Source organism: Lissotriton helveticus, chromosome 8 (genome assembly GCF_964261635.1).
Source record: "Lissotriton helveticus chromosome 8, aLisHel1.1, whole genome shotgun sequence".
Lineage (NCBI taxonomy): Eukaryota > Metazoa > Chordata > Amphibia > Caudata > Salamandridae > Lissotriton > Lissotriton helveticus.
The window spans coordinates 31,036,313-31,055,512 of record NC_136069.1 but is presented as its reverse complement, the minus strand read 5'-3'; the positions used below and the strand labels follow the sequence as shown (position 1 = coordinate 31,055,512).

General features: G+C 44.2%; 1 protein-coding gene across 1 annotated transcript in view; it reads left to right on the top strand.

Annotated features, from left to right (window-relative positions):
* The window catches only part of LOC144773679 (uncharacterized), a 470,291-nt gene that overhangs the window by 155,013 nt on the left and 296,078 nt on the right, over window positions 1-19,200 (top strand). Inside the window, exon 5 of the mRNA XM_078658831.1 lies at window positions 7,786-7,862. The gene's annotated coding sequence lies outside the window, so the exon portion shown is untranslated. The remainder of the gene's footprint in view (window positions 1-7,785; window positions 7,863-19,200) is intronic.

The following is a 19,200-nucleotide window of genomic DNA, read 5'->3' as shown; positions in this document are numbered from 1 at the left end:
GGAACCTCGCAGCAAAGACCTTTGGAACCACGTCGACATACAGGGGTCGCTGAAGTGGCTGGCCGTCCTCCGGAATTTTCACACGAAGCTCCTCACGAACATCTGGCTTGGACCGTCACCGCTTGATATCGCCCCGAGTTGGGCGCCAACTGAGGTAACGGGTTTTTAGGAACCCGCTGGTGTCAGGGGATAACACCCGAAGACCTCTGAGTTCCCTTGTTCCGGACCACAGAAACAATAAGTCTTCTATCACAGTCAAAGATCAAGTTTTATTGGTAGCTACCAAGTAACACGTGTCCCAGAAGTACACCACACGGAGAGTAGGTTTTGGGAGACTGTTCGTTTTTACAGAACCAGCCGTCTCCTTATATACAAGATATATGGCTTCAAGCAAGAATTCTTGAGTTTATGGTACGGCAATAAACATATTTCTACAATAATACAAAGAGCGAAGTCATGTAAGCAAGCCCATATTTTAGATGTCCAGTTCGTTGATAGATTACCCAGTTAGGCCTGGAACTCCCATCAGATATCGATGAAACCTTAATAAAGAAAGGTGTAACCCAGTCATAAACCTGGCCATAAAACAAGGAACGTGGACAGGTGCATGTTTGCTGAAAGCATGGTCTGTATGTAGTGAATGGTTCGTGGAATGTTATGCGTAGATGCTATCGCATTCGGCCACTGGGCGAGGAGCTGCCTAAACAGGTTTGGCCGAAGACAGTGGAGTCAGTTGGGATAGGTCAGGGGAAAGTCACGAAAGGTGGACGTGTCTATTTGGATCAAGCTCGACCTTTAATTGACTTATCATGAGGGCAAGATGCAAGATGGATGCCGTTCACAAAATGGAGTTTAAGGGATGGGACGGAAACTGTGATTTAGGGGTGTTGGCAACCCTCGATTGTAACGCAAATACATAGGAATGATGTCCTAATCATTATCGGTTCATAGACACCAAAATCGTCTTGGTACGTTGAGATTTTGTGACACGGGTATTGGACCTCGATATCGGGAAAACAACGGGGTCCGGATTTTGAGAACCACACAGACTGGCCTATATATCCAAAAATTAGAAAACCCGAAAATGGGAACGTGGTGCTGTTGGCTGGGGAATTATCAGACCATAGACCACTCTTGATGATGATGGAAGAAATTACCAAAGGCAGTGGCAAGTGGGTAGAGAGTAAATGCTTGGGAACTGCTGGACTCCATGATCGCGGCAGAATTGAAGGCAGATAAAGTACTGCATTTTCAGAAAGGTGAAGGATCAGTCAACTCCCTGGAAAATATAGTCCGAAGCCTACAAGGCAGCATTGATGGATAGTACTCAAATTGTCACTGCAATTAAAATATATTTTTATATATATATATATATATATATATATATATATATTACAAGTTGTGAAAGTACAGCCGATGGATCTAAGATAGGGTGGGAAATTGTGCTGGAGAATACGGCCCAAGCTGCTAGGGCTGTACAAGAAGCAATAAGGTTCCTGTCAATCGGAGCTAAATGATAAAGCGCACTTACAGTACTTGGCTTGGCAGTTTAATTTATAAGAAGTATGGGATAAGGCAGGTAGGCTGCCGCCCATGCTTGGTAGACTTGAGACTGCCGCTTGGTGGAGAGGCAAAATTGCCACAGCCACAGGGGTGTGATAGCAACAAGCAAAGATATAGTAGAAGAATTTGTGCAACAGTATAGCCTTTTATGAGGCAGAGCGTTTGGAGGCTGGGGAGGAATACGGGAAATCTGCGGACCTGAAAATGTAAACCTTGGGGCTGTTGGGGAGGGATAAAGAGAGAATGTGGTGGACGAGCCTTTTCTGGAGGCGGTCAAATACATGAAAGGGAAGACACCAGTCCCTAATTGCATTCCAGTGGAATTGTTAAAGATTTCAACTGAGCTGGCTGAGTGCTCATATACAAGACTTAATGAAAATAGAAACATGGGAGCGTTGCCCCTGATCTCACTAAGGTGTTTATAATTCTGATCCTCAAAGAAGGGAAAGCACCTGGCTACTGTGCTTTATACCATCCAATTTTACTCTTAAATGTAGATGAGAAGTACCTGGGACAATACTGGCGACCAGGTTTCTCCTATTCATGTGAATCAAGTGGTTTCATGCCTCAGTCTCCCACAAGGATGTCAGAGTTCCAGTCTAGTATTGCCCCATGAGCGATAATCTCTTTGAATGCGAAAAAAGGCATTCAGTGCGATGCATTTGCCATTTCTCTTCCTGGTGTTGCCTAGGTTTGGATTTGGTTGGGGTTTTTGCGACTGGGTGGCACTCCCATACCAAGGCCTATTGTTTGCGTACAAGGCAAGAGGCAGGGATTTCTGTTGTCACCTCTACTGTTTACCTTGTGTGTGGAGACACAAGCATGCTGGGTGATCCTGTTAGAAGTGATCAAGGGGTTTTGACTGCGCATACTTTTACAGGAGAAAACAAATATTTTTATGCTGACAACATTCTATATGTTGACCGATCCAGAGATACAATGTCACATGAGTTTTTGCCGACTACAGCAAATACTCGAAATATTAAAAAAAATTGGGGAAAACATTGACTACAAGGCAAAAAATTGAGTTTGGAAGCGGATCTAGATTTAGATATATGTGTATATGTTACACTGGATCTGTTTGTGAAAGAAAATCGAATAATCAGACATCTGGCTTGATGTGACTTGGTGTTGATTGTTCCCACTCTTTAAAATGATAGTGCTGCCAAAGCTGGTATGGGTCCTACAGGGCACCCCTGTTCCATTAGCAGTGGAGAATTTCATAGAATTAAATACAAAAGTGTGAGTCCTGCTGTGTGTTGGGGGCGCTCCAAGAACCGCATGGAACACATTGACTCTGTCAGTTTACACTGGAGGGAGTGCATCACCCAACATTAAAAAATATATATTGGTTTCAGCCTCGAGGCTGCTCAGGGTCACTGCAGCTGCTGAGTCCGTCGTCTCTTTCAATTACTCTCAGCCCTGGGGCCCGTGATTTCCTTTTCCGGTCAGCGGGGGCAGAGACAGCACTAGCAGTGAAAGCCGTCACTTCCGGCCTCTTCCTCGGCTCCAGCAGCTGTAGTGGTGGAAGGATCCTCGGTCTGTGCGGTGACCTTCACCCTCCGACCCCGGACGTCACCCCCGGCCTCGGATTGTCATCTTCACCGTCCCAGGCCGAGGGGGAGAGGGCTCTGAGCAGGGGTCTGCGCAGGTAGAGTCTACAGCCCCCCCCCCACCCCCGCTTCAGACAACCTGAACTCTGCACCCCCCCCTTCAAGGCATGACCCCCCCCCCCCGGGCTGAGGACCCTAACCCCCCCCCCCCCCCCGTCCTCCTCGGTCCTAGTCTCGGCCCAGAGAGCCCCTCCCTCTCAGCTTGGACTCTGAGGAGATTCCTGGGAGCAGAGAGTGAGGCCCCCGGCCCCCCCGGGTGGAGGGAAGGGGCTGCAAAAGTCTGAAGAGCTGCCTGGGCCTCCGTCCTGCTCCAGCTGCTGCTTCCATCCTGACCCTTTCGGCCCTGCCAAGTACCATGCATCAGGGGTGATACCTGCCAAGTACCACGCATCAGGGGTGATAGCTGCCAAGTACCACGCATCAGGGGTCATAGCTGCCAAATACCACTCATCAGGGGTCATAGCTGCCAAGTACCACGCATCAGGGGTCATAGCTACCAAGTACCACGCATCAGGGGTCATAGCTGCCAAGTACCACGCATCAGGGGTGATAGCTGCCAAGTACCACGCATCAGGGGTGATAGCTGCCAAGTACCACGCATTAGGGTTCATAACTACCAAGTACCACGCATCAGAGGTCATAGCTGCCAAGTACCACGCATCAGGGGTCATAGCTGCCAAGTACCACGCATCAGGGGTCATAGCTGCCAAGTTTCCAGTTTCATTATGTCTGATATTTCAATGTTCGTATTGGGCTTATGCATGACGTTAAAACATGTCAGGTGAGACACTTTATTATGAGATGAGCAAAGCAATTATTGCCATATAATGAGACTAATTACAATAAGCATTGGAAAAGCCAATAGCTTTCGCCTATGCGAGAATTATTGTCTCTGTCAATGTTTTTTAAACATGTTCCACAGCAGCGTGGGCTGCTGTGCAACATTGGCCTAAAGGAAAGAACGTGTCGATCGTGTCACAGCCCTATTATTTTTTTTACTTTCAGGCACTTTGCACTGCAGTGTGGTTGCTGTTGTGCAACTTCATGTCTAAAACCACGTTGACAAAGCGACTATAACTCGCATTGGCGAAACCTATTGGTGTTGCCAATGCTTGTTTTGTTTCTGTGTACTTTGGTCTGCCGGTCTCAAGCTGGCCTTTCTCACTTCCTTTCATTGAGACCTTATGTGCTTGCTACAGTTTGAGCAGACTAACATCTTGCCTAGAGAAGGGAGATAACTGCACAAAAACAGACCTGGTGTTGGGGGGGGGGGGTGAATCTAATTGGTGAGGGCCTGAGTCACCCTTTAAGGGTGAAAAACACTTGTCTGGAAGTTGAGAAAGTTGGCACTTGGATTTAGAAAGACAAGCTCTGCTGCTCAGATAACAGTCACTGCTGTCAGGTGCCGGAAAGCCTTGCCCCTGGGGCGCACTGCTCCTCCCAGGGCTGAGGTATCCCGGCTAAAACAGTCGCAGGTCAGGCCCTCACCTGGTTGCAATCCTTCCTGGAAGGCCGGATGTTCCAGGTATCAGAGGGTGCCAACCAATCCAAAGCATGGCCCCTCAATCGTGGAGTGCCCCAGTGCTCCTCCCTAAGCCCAACCCTTTTTAATGTATATATGGAGCCTTTGGCAGAGATAGTGCAACCTTATGGCTTTGAAATTGTAACCTACGCAAACGACACCCAATTAGTGGTGGCTCTGAACCATCTGGAGCGCACGCCCAGTAATTTGGGCAGTTGTCTGGAAGCAATAACCAAATGGATGGCGCTATCCCACTTGAAATTAAACAGGGAAAAAACGGAGCTGATGTTTCTGGGAAAATCCGTTTCACCTAGGGCAACCATCGACTGGCCGACCTGCATGGGTGCCCCGCCAGAGCCAAAAGACCAGATCAAAAGTCTAGGGATATGGCTAGATAACAACCTAAGCTTCAATCAGCAAGCCACCAAACTCTCTGCCACATGCTTTGGGCTGATGAGGATGCTGAGAAAAATGTTGCCTCTCCTTCCATTCCAGGCTCGAAGGATAATGGTGCAGGCAATTATCCTGTCCCGCCTTGATTACGGGAACGCACTTTATCTCGGCGCTCCGGTAAGCTCCATCAAGAAACTCCAAGTCACCCAGAATGCCACGGCACGGCTTCTTCTCGGACTTCCCTGAAGATACTCAGGCACTGCCGCCATGAGGAAACTGCACTGGTTGCCCATACATGCTAGGATAAAATTCAAGGAGATGTGCATAACACACAATGCTATGTGGCAAAAAGGTCCTGCAATGATATGTTCCCTAGTCACTCCGTACCACCCTCCTAGATCGTTACGTTCCAGCACAACCTTTCTAGCCTCAACCAGGAAAATCAAACAAGCTAGATGGGGAGGCCAATCCTTTTCATGGAACGCTGCCTCTGACTGGAACTCCCTACCTATCACCCTGCGCAGCGAACCTGATCTTTTTAAGTTTCGCAAAAACCTGAAAATATTCCTCTTTCAGTAACCCTCAGTCTGGCCGCTCTCCCCTCCACCCGTCCTCAGCGCTACGAGGCCTCCGGGTAGAAATGCGCTTTATAAAACTCCATTTCATTTCATTCATTTCAGGTGACATGGAGAGCAGAGGAATGTGATACTTGACCTCCAGTGTGCACCTCAGTGATTAATACGTTATCTCTCCTTGTAAGCAAGTGCTGCAGAACATCCAACATCAGTGGAAAAGTGCAAACTATTGCTGTTGTCATTTTTATTTAATAAAAAGGTGACACAATGAAAATTACATTATTGTCCAATTCAAAGACCAGATGACATTTTGACAGCCAAATAGTGGTCACATTTCATGACGAACGCCATTTATCTTCCAGCAGAAATTCTTTTTTATCATTCTTTAATTTGCCCCGTTCTATTTTCAGATGGTTCCATCTGCTGTCATTCTTAAGGATAGTTAAAATATGTCTGACCTGTACTGGTGCTCAGACCATCCGATAAGATTTTACACATTGGTGTTTGTACTTATGTAGCGCCTACTAGCAGTGATGACGTGCTATGTGCAGATCTTTAGCATGCAAGAGTGAGGGCTCAGGAGATCATTGGTGACACCCGGCGTCATTTCAATACATCAGCTGGTACTGTGGAACCAAATAGAATTACTGCCCCATCACTGGTCAGTAGCTGACCCCTGATGCTCTGCAGCTCCAATATAAATGGAGGCAGTGTGCAGGGATTGAAGGACACTGTGGAAGCAGGAGGGGCACATTGCCGGCTTCGGGAGTACTTGTATTGTCCTCCCTGAAGATAATTGGCATGAAGCTGATGAAGATATCAATCCTATATGCAGGGTTTTCGTATTACTAAGGCAACACCTCTTATATTTTATTATCCGACTTATAGTGCTAGATGGCACCCCTGTGCATGTAGGCCCCATTGCCAAAGTGTTTCTGCGCTTGAAGAATATTTTCTTGCACTTCCATTTCTAACCATGTCATACCTGCCAGTACACCTGTCTCAGCAGGGTGACTCCCAATTTTTTAAACCACATACAGCTTTATTTTTGCTGTCTCCTCTGTCAATGCAAGCCAAATAAATTCCTCTAATAATTTTTTTTAAGCGCCCCCTCTTTCTTGCTTCCAAATGCCATTATGCTGTATATGGAGTTTAACTTCCCTGTGCTCAAGGAGAGAGCAGGTCTGTCTGGGAATGTGTGTGTTCTGAAAGATATATGTGCTGGAAGTACCTATGGTTCATGTACAAGTGTCAATACATAATAATACTTAATGTGTTTAATAGCCAGGACAACTGTACTTTCCTGATGACTTTTATTGGTGTCAAATGGATTTGGAATAAAACAAAACTATTAACTCGTCTAACAAAATAAATCAGGCATCTTCCGCTTACTTCGGGAGTGATGGAACATGGGGATCCAGTGAAAAATGGAGGTCATCTCCCTCGACATGCCATCAATTAGGCACAACGTTTACAGCTTTAGGCATGACACTTACAAATCATCGACATCATGCCTTTAAGTCTAATTAGTTTTACTGAAGCCAACAGACCCGTGAACATTAAATGCATTAAAGTGCTTGCTGCAGGTTTGGTGGCTCCTCAGAGAGCCACAGCGCACAGTTTGGGAATCACTGATCTAGTGTGATCCCTAGATTACTTGCATGGTCTGTGGGTGTGAGTATTTGTCCTTTCTCCGTCCACCAAGTGGAGTCCATTGGGGAGGTCTTGATGCCAAAGACCAGTACTTCTGTCTTGTCAGAGTTGAGCTGCATGCTGTTGGTTCGCACCCAGTCTGCTACCATGGTCATGCAGTTGGTGAAGTTGGTTCTGGCGTTGGCTGTTTTGTCCGTCAGGGAGAGGATACGTTGGGTGTGATTGGCATAGCAGATAACGGTGATTGTGTTGAAAAGGTTGGGGCTGAGGGTTGATCCCTGGTGGAGCTCAGCATGTTAATTTCTCAGTCTCTCTCTGTTTTGTTTGTTTTAGTTCGGTAACACAGGCCAAATACAAGGGTCTCTGAGTAATTACATATTTTATTGTTCTCCATTTATCCTATAGGTTCAAATTCTTTAGAAAGTCCTTAAAAATCTCACGGGATTGTTTCTTCTACTTTCCTTAGGCTTAAGCCCTGCAGACTCCTTAGCTCCAAAGAGCGGCTGGGACTCCACCTCCAGTGTCATCAGATTAAAGGAAAAGGTAAGGGTCTTTTTAACAAAGGTAAAATAAAAAGGATTCTCAAAATTATTGAATAGCCCATTCTTCCCAACTGCTCATCTATTGCTGTTCTTCCCAACTTTTCCCAACCATGTTCGGCTTTCTATGGTACGCTTGTATTTCTTTCGCTTTATTTCTCCTGTCTGCATTATCCTTTCTTCTGCTTTGTTTCCTATTCCTTCACACTCTCTTCTTCTCACTTCCCTATCACAAAAATAGGGCCCTCAGGCCATCAAGACTTCCTTCTAAAAGAAAAGAAACCCAGGTGATTTTAGGACTCGCCCTGTAAGCGGGATTCTATGCATGAGTGTCATGGTTTCTCCCTCAGTTGTCCTCCAAGGGCTGTGCGCCGGGCTCTTGCCAGTCTCTATGCCCATACTCTCCCCTGCCTGTTGCTTCCCCAGGCTACCCTGTCAGGCACCGGGTCAGCCATGTTCCTCCAATGAACCATGATGGGGCCAGGGGGAGTGCAGCTCCCATCTCTGCCATTTGTCTGTATTTCTAGGTCTGCCTCTTTGCTTTGTGGTGCTCCTCCCTCTAACAGAGCTCCTCAGTTTCGATTCCTCCTGGCTGACATATGTGCCGTAGCTCTTCATCGTGTTCACTGTGCAGCAGGGTATCCTCTTGTGAGTCGACTCCTCGTTGGTGGTCCTCTGCTTCCCAGGTCTGGGGGTCAAAGATTGCCAGCATGAGAGAACCTTTTTTTTAGTCCTTTGTTGGTTTTCCTCTCCATGTCATTCATCTGTATTGTTTTTTCTGTCTTCTAATTTTTCCTTCTTTCCCTGTTTGCCAGTCTTTCTTCTCTTTCCTTGTTTTCCTCTGTTCTTCTTTCGCAGGTTCTCGTCCACTCTCAGTATCTTGAGGGCAATGTTGGGACACCTCCTCCTCAGGCAAGTACTCCCATCCACAGCGGGGTTGAAGGTTGCTGATTTTTTTTCCTAATGACCAAAACGGATAAATCATGTATTCTTCTGTTGGCTCTCTGTAACCAACATTACAACACCGTATTATACTCTCCACACTACTACCAAGACATAATTTAAACCAAATGTTGAAAAATTAGCACATATTCCACCCATAAGCTGGAGGCTAGTTTTGCATATGTTTTACTCTTGACACACAAACATGAAACCAATATATAGGCATTTTCATTACACAGACTAATGCCTACATATTTCAGACCCTGACCGCACTACAAATGCGTTGCGTTGCCTGGATGCACGTGTATCTTTCTTTCTGCAAGGCTATGGCAAGAGTTAATTGACAACAAATGACTGCCCACAGCTCAGATGTCCTCTCGGGGACACAAAAGCTATATTTTTTTCTAAATTACTGTACTGTCCTCTATCAGTTCCTCATACTCAAAAATATGATGCTCTGCTTTACTATCCACGCTACTAGCACGGCATAGTTTAAAAAAAAAACTTCTTATCAATTACTGGTCAAAGTTGCAAAACTGTGGTTACAAAGTAAAGCTTAATATACATTTCATGTCTCACTGTACATTGACATAGGCATAGCAAGACATAATTAAACCCAAAATTCATGTTTCTCATATAACTCAGCCAAACTCTGGAATTCCCTCCCCCTTGCTCTGAGGAAAGAACCCGCCCACCTGGCCTTCCGGAAACAGCTGAACCTTGCTCTTCCCCTGAGTTCCCTCCCTCTCCCTGTCCTATTGCAGCGCTGGGATGCCCCCGGGTAGCCATGCGCTATACAAAAGCCTATTCCATTCCATTCCATACTGAAATCGCACTTTACATCAACAAGAGGTTTAATGTCAAAAGCAAAATCTTATACGTCTTTTATAAGCCACAGTCATGTCCTGCCACCACTTCTGGTATCTTAAACAACACATATGCTCCATCAGCGAGGCCGCAGAATGTTTGGTGCCAGGCTTCGATTTCACTGTGGCAATGCCAAGTCCGCAAGGAATCCGGCAGATACTTGGGCAGTGGATTGTCAGCTGGAGGTCATTTGTCTCTATGTGGATGCTGTGCTTGGGATGTTCATCAGGCAGATACTTAGGCGGTGGATTGTCAGATGGGGTAATTTGTCTCTGTGGATGCTGTGCTTGGAATGTTCTTCAGGCAGATACTTAGGCGGTGGATTGTCAGATGGGGGTCATTTGTCTCTATGTGGATGCTGTGCTTGGAATGTTCTTCAGGGAGATACTTAGGCGGTGGATTGTCAGTTTGGGGTCATTTGTCTCTGTGGATGCTGTGCTTGGAATGTTCTTCAGGCAGATACTTAGGCGGTGGATTGTCAGATGGGGGTCATTTGTCTCTATGTGGATGCTGTGCTCGGTATGTTCATCAGGCAGATACTTAGGCAGTGGATTGTCACCTGGGGTCAGTTGTCCCTATGTGGATGCTGTGCTTGGAATGTTCTTCAGGCAGATACTTAGGCGGTGGATTTCCAGATGGGGGTCATTTGTCTCTATGTGGATGCTGTGCTTGGAATGTTCATCAGGCAGATACTTAGGCGGTGGATTGTCAGGTGGGGGTCCTTTGTCTCTATGTGGATGCTGTGCTTGGAATGTTCCATCATGCTGCTTGTATCTGGAAGCCAAAATACACTTTAACATCTTGTAACCCTCTGGTAAAGCAGCTGAGATACACGGGGGATTAGTGTTGTTTAACCAGATCTGTTATGAAGGTCAAATTGGGCTTGGTTTCTACTATAATGTCCCAGAATCCAGACAGTGCTTGGGTAGGGATCTTGCATTAAAATCGATACATTTCAGTGGAGATCCTGCTAAAGAGCCCTCTTCCACTATATGCAGCGCCTTCACTGTCCAGCTTCCCCACTTACAGCTGAGGCATGAGACTGGGCCCTCAGTGATGCCTGGTAGCCTCTTACAACAAAATGCCTGTTTATGCTTCAGGATCTTACCCATATCCGGCAGTGCTTCCCTTGTGTAACGCAGTTTTTCATTGTTCCCTGGCCTGAGACTGGCGGGGGTCCTGGCCTCTGGTCCCATACGGGTGCGTTCGGGCTCAGACTGGCTTGTCTTAGACACTCCTGCGCCCACGTTTTTAACCCGCCTTGTTATTAAAGTCTGGACTGCTCACCTGCATTTGGTCCACACTGATTCCTTGACCTCCATTGGTTTGTTAAAAAAACGGGCACATGTACAGCTTTTTCACGTCTTTTTTCTTTACAAAAAAAATTACGTTTAGTGCTTTGTCGATGCCTTTGAATGCATAGACACTTTGTAGAGGCCGTTTTCTTATTGGTACAGCCAACCGGACCTCCTTAAAACCTCTGTGGCTGTGTTAAAAACTTTACTATGCAGGGCTTGGAGGTAACCATAGGTTGGACCATTGGGCTGGCACCCTTGACTACATCTGTCATTTGGGAGGTTGGGGGGCGCTATCCTGCTCAGGTCAATGATATAGTTGCTCAATTTTCCCTTCATATTTGCTTAACTTGCCTTATGTGTGTTTGAATACGTTTTCCGCAGTGTGTGACTATGGGATCCGCCCTCTTACATTGCTGCCCTATCGGGCAATATCGAGCCCCCTATTAAGGTACTGAGATTTCCTGATTTTTTGCCACCTCCATTGTACCATCGCTCATCATCTGTATGAACAACACGTTATTTAGGGATAACATATCCTTACCGCTTGTTTGTATTTAGCCAGACATTCTTTGATGTGCATGCTGTCCATGTTTTACAGGTGTCTTGGTGTCATCCCCTCTTGTAGGGGAGCATTCTGTCTATACACAGTCAGGGTTAATAAGATTGAGATGAGCACTAAAGGTTGATTGAACACACTGCTTTGGCATATGTGACCCTGAATAACAAAATGTGGGTGGTTTTTTTTCATATTTTTTTCCAGGATTCTTGCTATTCTCCTAGCGAAAGGCACGCAACACGCCTGGGCCAGGATGGCTGAAACATGTTGACTGTGATTTAAGGGTGAAGTGATTCCCAGTTTATATCGTTGTTTTTTTTCTATTTTGCCTGGATTGCGGAGGAATTTAAGTCAGTGGGCAACCCAAAGTATTTTTAATGATATCACACACCCTTTAAGTTTCCCATTTAGAAGTGCTGCCTCCTTCTGGCGGATAAGCCCACTCTGACACACTAGGTGTCTAGAGAGCCGGCCTGATTATAAAGCATGGCTCTAATTGATTCTAGTGGGTGAGGATTCTTTAAAAAAAACTGCTTAGTGACCTCTGATTGATATCGGCTTTTTAGCCTCCACTCTTTTGTGATTGTTCATTTAAAGACTCGCCTATCTAGAGAAGGGTAATGCGACCCTATGTTATTCGGTGATTTTTCTGGTTAGTAAGGGAAATTAGGACCTTGCTGCTACCCTATATCAACACAGCGCCGGGACGCTCCACTTTGGTGCTGCTGCTGCGCTTTATACGGTTTGGTTGGTTCATTCATTCATTCATTCATTCATTCATTCATATATGTAGAAATGTTGTCTTTAAAAACGTAAATTCAAGCAAAGATGTACTCATAATTTTATCACACATAGTCATTCAACCGTCCCTCCTATGGCTGATACATATGATCTACGTAGATCAGAAAATTTATAACTGCCAGCAAACCTGTGTTAAACCAAAGCTCCAGTAGTATGTTACCTGACTTTTGTTTTGAGAAGCGACCACTGCCCATATAAGGTCATAAACCAACATTCATACGCTTTAATATGCTCTACGCGAACGCCAAAAAAAGGGTTTCTTGCCACGTGCTTGCTAACTGAGAAGTCCTAATATTTTCCATAGCTACACACCCCATTTCAACCCCTGCATCTAAGGTGTTGCCATTGTGTGAGCATTTTTGATAGAATGAAATCATGCCTACTTAAGTTGTGTCTTAGTTGACATGACTAGGCCGCAGACAACTTGCATTGACAACCATTGATATTTGCATTGACAGCCATTCGTATGTGCAGAGGAAATATGAACGTTTATTTTATGTGAGCAAGACTTTCCAGGTGCATGTGTCTTTGTGTGCTTTTACATTTGTAGAAAATCATTGAAATTGACACCTGAACTGTGGTGTCTTTCCCAATACAAAATGTTATATTTGTGTCCTCTCGAGGAATCTATTTTCAGGATGTTCCTTTCTTTTGTAGCTATCCAAGGCTACCCGCCCATGTCCTGTATATGTCATTCATTAGCTGAACAATCTATTGTATTTCTATATTGCACAAAATGTCAACAAAAGCTAGGTGTCGGATGGAATGCTTGAATTAATCTCAGGTGGTGGCAATCAAACATCATCTCAGTCCATCGTTTTCTCCCACCATGCCACCTGAGTTTGGACAGAGCCATAGGCTTAGAAGTCTTAATCCTGCTCCAATGGTCTATCCCGAACTACCAGGCCTGGTCCCCTCTGAACTGGAACACAAGCAACCCTGGACCAGACGAGGAGGTGAGCAGGCTTCCCTGGTGACAGACCGAATACTCCCAGCAATAAAGACCAAAATATTCTCACATTCGCCTGATTTCTTGAGGAGGCAGAGGGATTGGAACCAGTGGATTTCTTGAGAACCCCGCTCTTCTTGACAGAGCCTGAAGATTTTTCCTCCTGCTTTTTTATAGAAAGGGTTCATAGGGCGATAACTTGTAAGCCTCCTCCCTCTGATGCCGGTGAAAGCATGATTCCCCAACTCACAGCACGGAGAGCTTATTCTTCATAAGACTAGAGCAAATGGGGAGACACTATTTGAGTCACCTAGAATATTGGTACTCCCGAATTATACCTCCCTATGTCAGAAACAACAAACAACTTATGCTGCAGTATGCCTCTGCTTGTAACAGAGTGCAGGTCTCCTCCCAAACTTTTAGGCGCAAGGGGTGTCAAACTGGTCCCCAATGACAGACAAGGACCTGGGGATGAGTGGGGAGATCGGTTCCACAGCCTAAGAACTACCGAGAACAGACAACTGGAGACTGTACGAAAAGCACATCCCACAAAGTTAAGAGACAAGAGGGAAATATCACCTGACCTGATTACAGGCAAATTGTACCACACCAAGAGATGATTGGTCATGGACATTAATGGAACACAACTGCACGGTGTACACAACGTGCTAACAATTCAAGTGAGTTGATTTGGGGAAGTACTTGAAAGAAGAGCCCTCCTGGCTCTTAAGAAGCTGGCCAAAACCGTAGTGAGCCACCAAAAAGATGGGTCACTTAGTATTGGTTGAAACAACCTCCTCTCCCCATCACCTGTAAGGAGTGTAGAGGAGCGAGCACAGGAAAGAGTTGAACCAGAGTGGGACATTATCAGATTATTGTTGGGGTAGTTAAATAGGTGTAGTTTAGATAGGTGTACTAGGGAGGGGATTGGGCAACAGGCCTTTCCACATGTTGAGGTGGGTGTGGTTCTATGCATAGTAAGTACTGGAAATGTGGTGGAGGGGGTTGTTACAAATAGGGAAATATTGATGTTAATGTTAATTTGCATGATACAAAAGCTGCTGTTATCTATACACCGATTCGGGGCATTGATATGGGCTCATGATGACAAACCAGAGAACAGACCTAATTGATTGACCGTTCCCTCCTGGAACGTCAACTGCCTTGGAAATAAAACCAAGCGGGGTTGTCGCTCATTATGTTAAATAACAATCTCAGGATGTGGCATGCATCCATGAGACTCACTTGGTGGGAACCCATTGTAAGTTTCTGGGAAAAGGTCAATATATTACTTCGGTGCATGCGCGCTTCTCCTGAGGTTTAAGAGGGACGGCAGTGTTAGTCAAGAACCAACCAGAACAGGTGGCTGGATCCTAACAGATGTTATACTGTGGTTGACGGGAAGGGAGGTGGGGGAGGCGGCGTATTACAGCGACCAGTGTCTATGCATAACCCTGACAACAACAGGGAGTCCTTGAAAGCATGGTCTCCCTGCTCATAGATGTTGTCTTGCTGAGGGCACATATAGGAGGAGACTTCAGTGACGTTGTGGCGGTAAATATAGATGGAACAGCCACACGCTGACTGTTCACTACACATCAGACTCCACTCTCACCATTTTTTAGAACAATGGGACTCACTAATATGCAACAGTTAAAGTACCCAGGGACAGGTTCTAATAATTCTTCTCAGAGGGCCACAAACCTTTCTCCAGAACATGTCCCAAAATCTGAATCCCACCAGTGGGACTGTGGTGCTGTTGGCTAGGGGAATATCAGACCAGTCGCCACTCTTGAGGATGATGGGAGAAACGCTGAAGGCAGTGGGAGGCGCGTATAGAATAAATGCTTGGAAACTGCTGGACTTCATGATCACGGCAGAATTGAGGGCAGATACAGTACTTTCAGGAAAGTGACGGATCAGTCAACTCCTTGTAAAATATAGGGGGACGCCAACAAGACAGTGTTGATTGGTAAGACTCAAAATGCCACTGTTGTTAAAAAGTTAAAAAAGTACAACCGATGGAACTAAGATAGGGTAGAAATTTATACTGAAGAATGTGGCCCAAGCTGCTAGGGCGTTACGTGACCATATATGGTTCCTGTCAATCAGAGCTAAATGATAAAGCACACCTACAGTACCTGACAGTTCAATTTATAGGAAACGGGGGATAATGCAGGTAGGCTGCCTATCTGGCTTGGTAGACTTGAGACTGCCGCATGGTGGATAGGCAAAATCAATATGGCTTCCGGGGTGGTGAGAGCAACCGACCAAGATATAGTAGAAGAATTTGTGCAACATTATAGTCTTTTATGGGACAGAGCGTTTGGAGGCGGAGGAGGAATACGGGAAATCATCTGCGATCCTTGAATTGTCAATTTTAGGGCTGTTGGAGGGGGGTGAGAGCTTTCACTGGTGGTGGTCGGCGAGGCTATCAAATACATAAAGAGAGGGAAGACACCAGGCCCTAATGGGACTCCAAAGGAATTGTTTAAGAAATGTACACTCAGCTGAGTCCTCATAGATAATCTAATCGGATGCGGAAAATACATTCCTGTGTTGCATAGGTTTGGATTTTGTCAGGATTTCTGTGGTTGGTTGGTGATCGTATACCAGGGCCAGTTGTTTGTTTAAAAAAGTGACCTCCTCGAAATTCCGCGAGGAAAGGCATGAGTCAGGGATTACTGTTGACACCTCTATTCTTTACCTTGTGTGTAGAGAGACTAGCATGCTGGGATATCTTGTTAGAAGTGATTAAGAGGTTGCGACTGCGCACAGATTTACAGGAGGAAATATTCATTTTACGCTGACAACATTCTTCTATATGTAGACCGTTCCAGAGAGACAATGCGAAACATTTTCTGCATTTTTGCCGACTACAGCAAATACTCAAGATCTCAAATAAATCTGGGAAAATACATAGTATACAAAGCACAGACTGAAGTTTGGAATGGAATCTACCCCCGCATACAGGAGTCTCTGAAGTGGGATTTAAATATCTGGGTATATATGTGATGCTGAAGCTGGATCTACTTTTGAAAGACCATCTAGAATCAGCCAATCGTCTTTAACAATTCCTGTCAGGGAACTCCCCAGACAATTTGACTGTGCAGACTCTAATTCTTTCACCTTTCTCAGTACCTGATTGCGTGATTGATTTATATTACTGTAGCCTTTCTGTGGTCTACTTTAATGCTCAGTTTCCTATATTTTTCTGTATGACTGTTTGCGAAGCTCACTTGACTTTCATCATGTACTTTTTGTAGACATCCTCAAAACATGTAAAGCGCTCTGATACCCTTGCTTCTAGCCAGCGCTATATAAAACTCTAATAAATAAATAAAATAAATAAGACACTTCTGACTTGATGTGACTTGGTGGCAGTTGTTCGTATTGACGCTACTCGGAAAAACTGCACTCTTTAAAATTTTTATTCTGCCAAAGTTAGCAAGGGTCATACAGAACACATCCGTTCCATTAGCAGCGGAGAATTTCATAGGATTAATTAGGGAAGTGTGACCACTACTGTGGGACAGGGGCACTCCAAGAAACTGCATTGTAAACATTGGCTCAGTCCGTATACAATGGAGGGATTGCATTACCCAACATTAAACATATTATTGAGTCACCCGAATCTCTCTAGTAAATGACTGGACATTGAAATAGGAACCACAAACATTTTCCTAAAGTCAGACGTGACTCTATGCCATTGCTCTCGAAGATTTTTGGGGGAGTACGAAGGAATTTGATTTCTAAAACCGCTATTAATCTGGAATGCAATCAAAGATTGATCTGACCACATCACTGGACAAGGGGGATCGGAAGATATGAGGGGTGAATTAGTGAGTATGATGTCCAGGGTATGCCCTGCCGAATGGGTAGGGCCAGTATTCATCTTTGCAAGGCCCAAAGAGGCCATATTGGCCAGAAAATTAGCAGCCTTTGTGTTCTCACTATCTTCACTATGAATACTAAGGTCCCCTAGTAATAGAAAGTGTTTGCAGGTGATAGTGTGAGGGGCAATTTTCTCCATCAGTTTTAAATTAAAGTCTCTAAGTAGCGCTGGAGGGCGATATAAGAGGGCGCCCTTAAGAATCTCCTGGGGGCCAAGTCAATTTTAAATATACAAATCTCCAAATCATTATCAGAGGTGGAGTCCATGCCTGCGACTTTAAGCACCTCTTTGTAAATTATGGCAACGCCACCTCCCACTTTTCTTTCTCTGTCTAATCTAAGAAACCGGTACTTGTCAGAAAGGGCAAGGGCAATATCAGGTAATGAGGCGAGTTTAAGCCAAGTCTCCGTTAGGAAGCCTAGATCTGGGTAATCGGAGCTCAGCAGATCCAACAGTTCCGTGGCATGTTTAGGTAAAGAGCGCACAAAAATCACTCCAAGAAGGAGTCAGGTTTGTGCTGTTGGGTCTCACTTGACTGTGGAGGGACGCGGTGCACAGACATAATATCGACTCCAAAATATCGACTGGAAAGAATATCGAGTTTTAAATATCGTTTGGAGAAAATATCGACTAGACAGAATATCGACAGTCAAAATATCGTTTTTAAGGTAAGTGAAGTAATATCGACTGTAAATAATATAGACAGTGAAAATATCCAAGTATATAATCTAGATAGTAAAAAATATAGTTTTTTCAATAATATTTAATTATTTATAGTGTTTTTATGTTATAATATATGTGAAAAGTGTCATTTTTTTTAATAATTATTTTTAATTCATAATTTTTTTTAATTATTGTGTAATTTTATTCTGTAGCGGGTTGTGGGTTTATAGGGGAATAGGGTGGGAAGTAATTTAATTATAATAAATTAAATATGTAAATTTATTAATTGGTAGTAATAATTAATTAATTGGTAATTAAATAATATATGTTAATTATTTACAATTTAATTGGTAATTAATTTAATTTAATTGATTAATTGCTAATTATGTTAAATTAAAGGGGTATTTTTAGGGTTCAGGGTCAGTTTTCAGTTTTTGGGCAAAGGGGTATTTTTAGGGTTCAGGGTCAGTTTTCAGTTTTTGGGTAAAGGGGTATTTTTAGAGTTCAGGGTCAGTTTTCAGTTTTTGGGCAAAGGGGTATTTTTAGGGTTCAGGGTCAGTTTTCAGTTTTTGGGCAAAGGGGTATTTTTAGGGTTCAGGGTCAGTTTTCAGTTTTTGGGTAAAGGGGTATTTTTAGGGTTCAGGGTCAGTTTTCAGTTTTTGGGTAAAGGGGTATTTTTAGGGTTCAGGGTCAGTTTTTGGGTAAAGGGGTATTTTTAGGGTTCAGGGTCAGTTTGGGGTTTTTGGGGTACATATACAATATTGCCTATTATTTAATTAAATTTTGTTACTATATATATATGTTTTAAGAAATATGATGAAAAAAAAATATTTTTTTACTTTCATTAATTATTTAATTATTAAAAGTTATTTTAAGTATTGTTAATTATATTTTAGTAATTAATTTTTTATATTAATGTAATTAAACATTGTTTTTAGTAAAGTCGATATTTTTAACAACGATATTTTTGTAAACGATATTTTGTACTCGATATTTTTGTACTTACCTGTTTGTAGATAGAAACTCGATATTTTGTACTCGATATTTTCTCAACGATATTTTGGGTAGTCGATATTCTTTCAGTCGATATTCTTTCAGTGATCCGAGGGACGCACCGACCCTTCTCAGTGTATAAGAGCTAGTATTGCCGCCTGACTCGGGAGAGACACATGTATCATCACAGCTGTGAAAATGGCAGTGTAAACAGGCAAAAGGTCCTTCGAGATTAGCAAAAGTGGAGGATAAAAGGCATGGTGTAATACATTGACCTAAAAAAGTTGGGAGGACGTATAACTGCGCCTAAAATCGTTATCTGTGGCAAAACGGGCAGGGGTCCTGGCAACGTCCAGTCACGGATGGGCGCAGACGGGC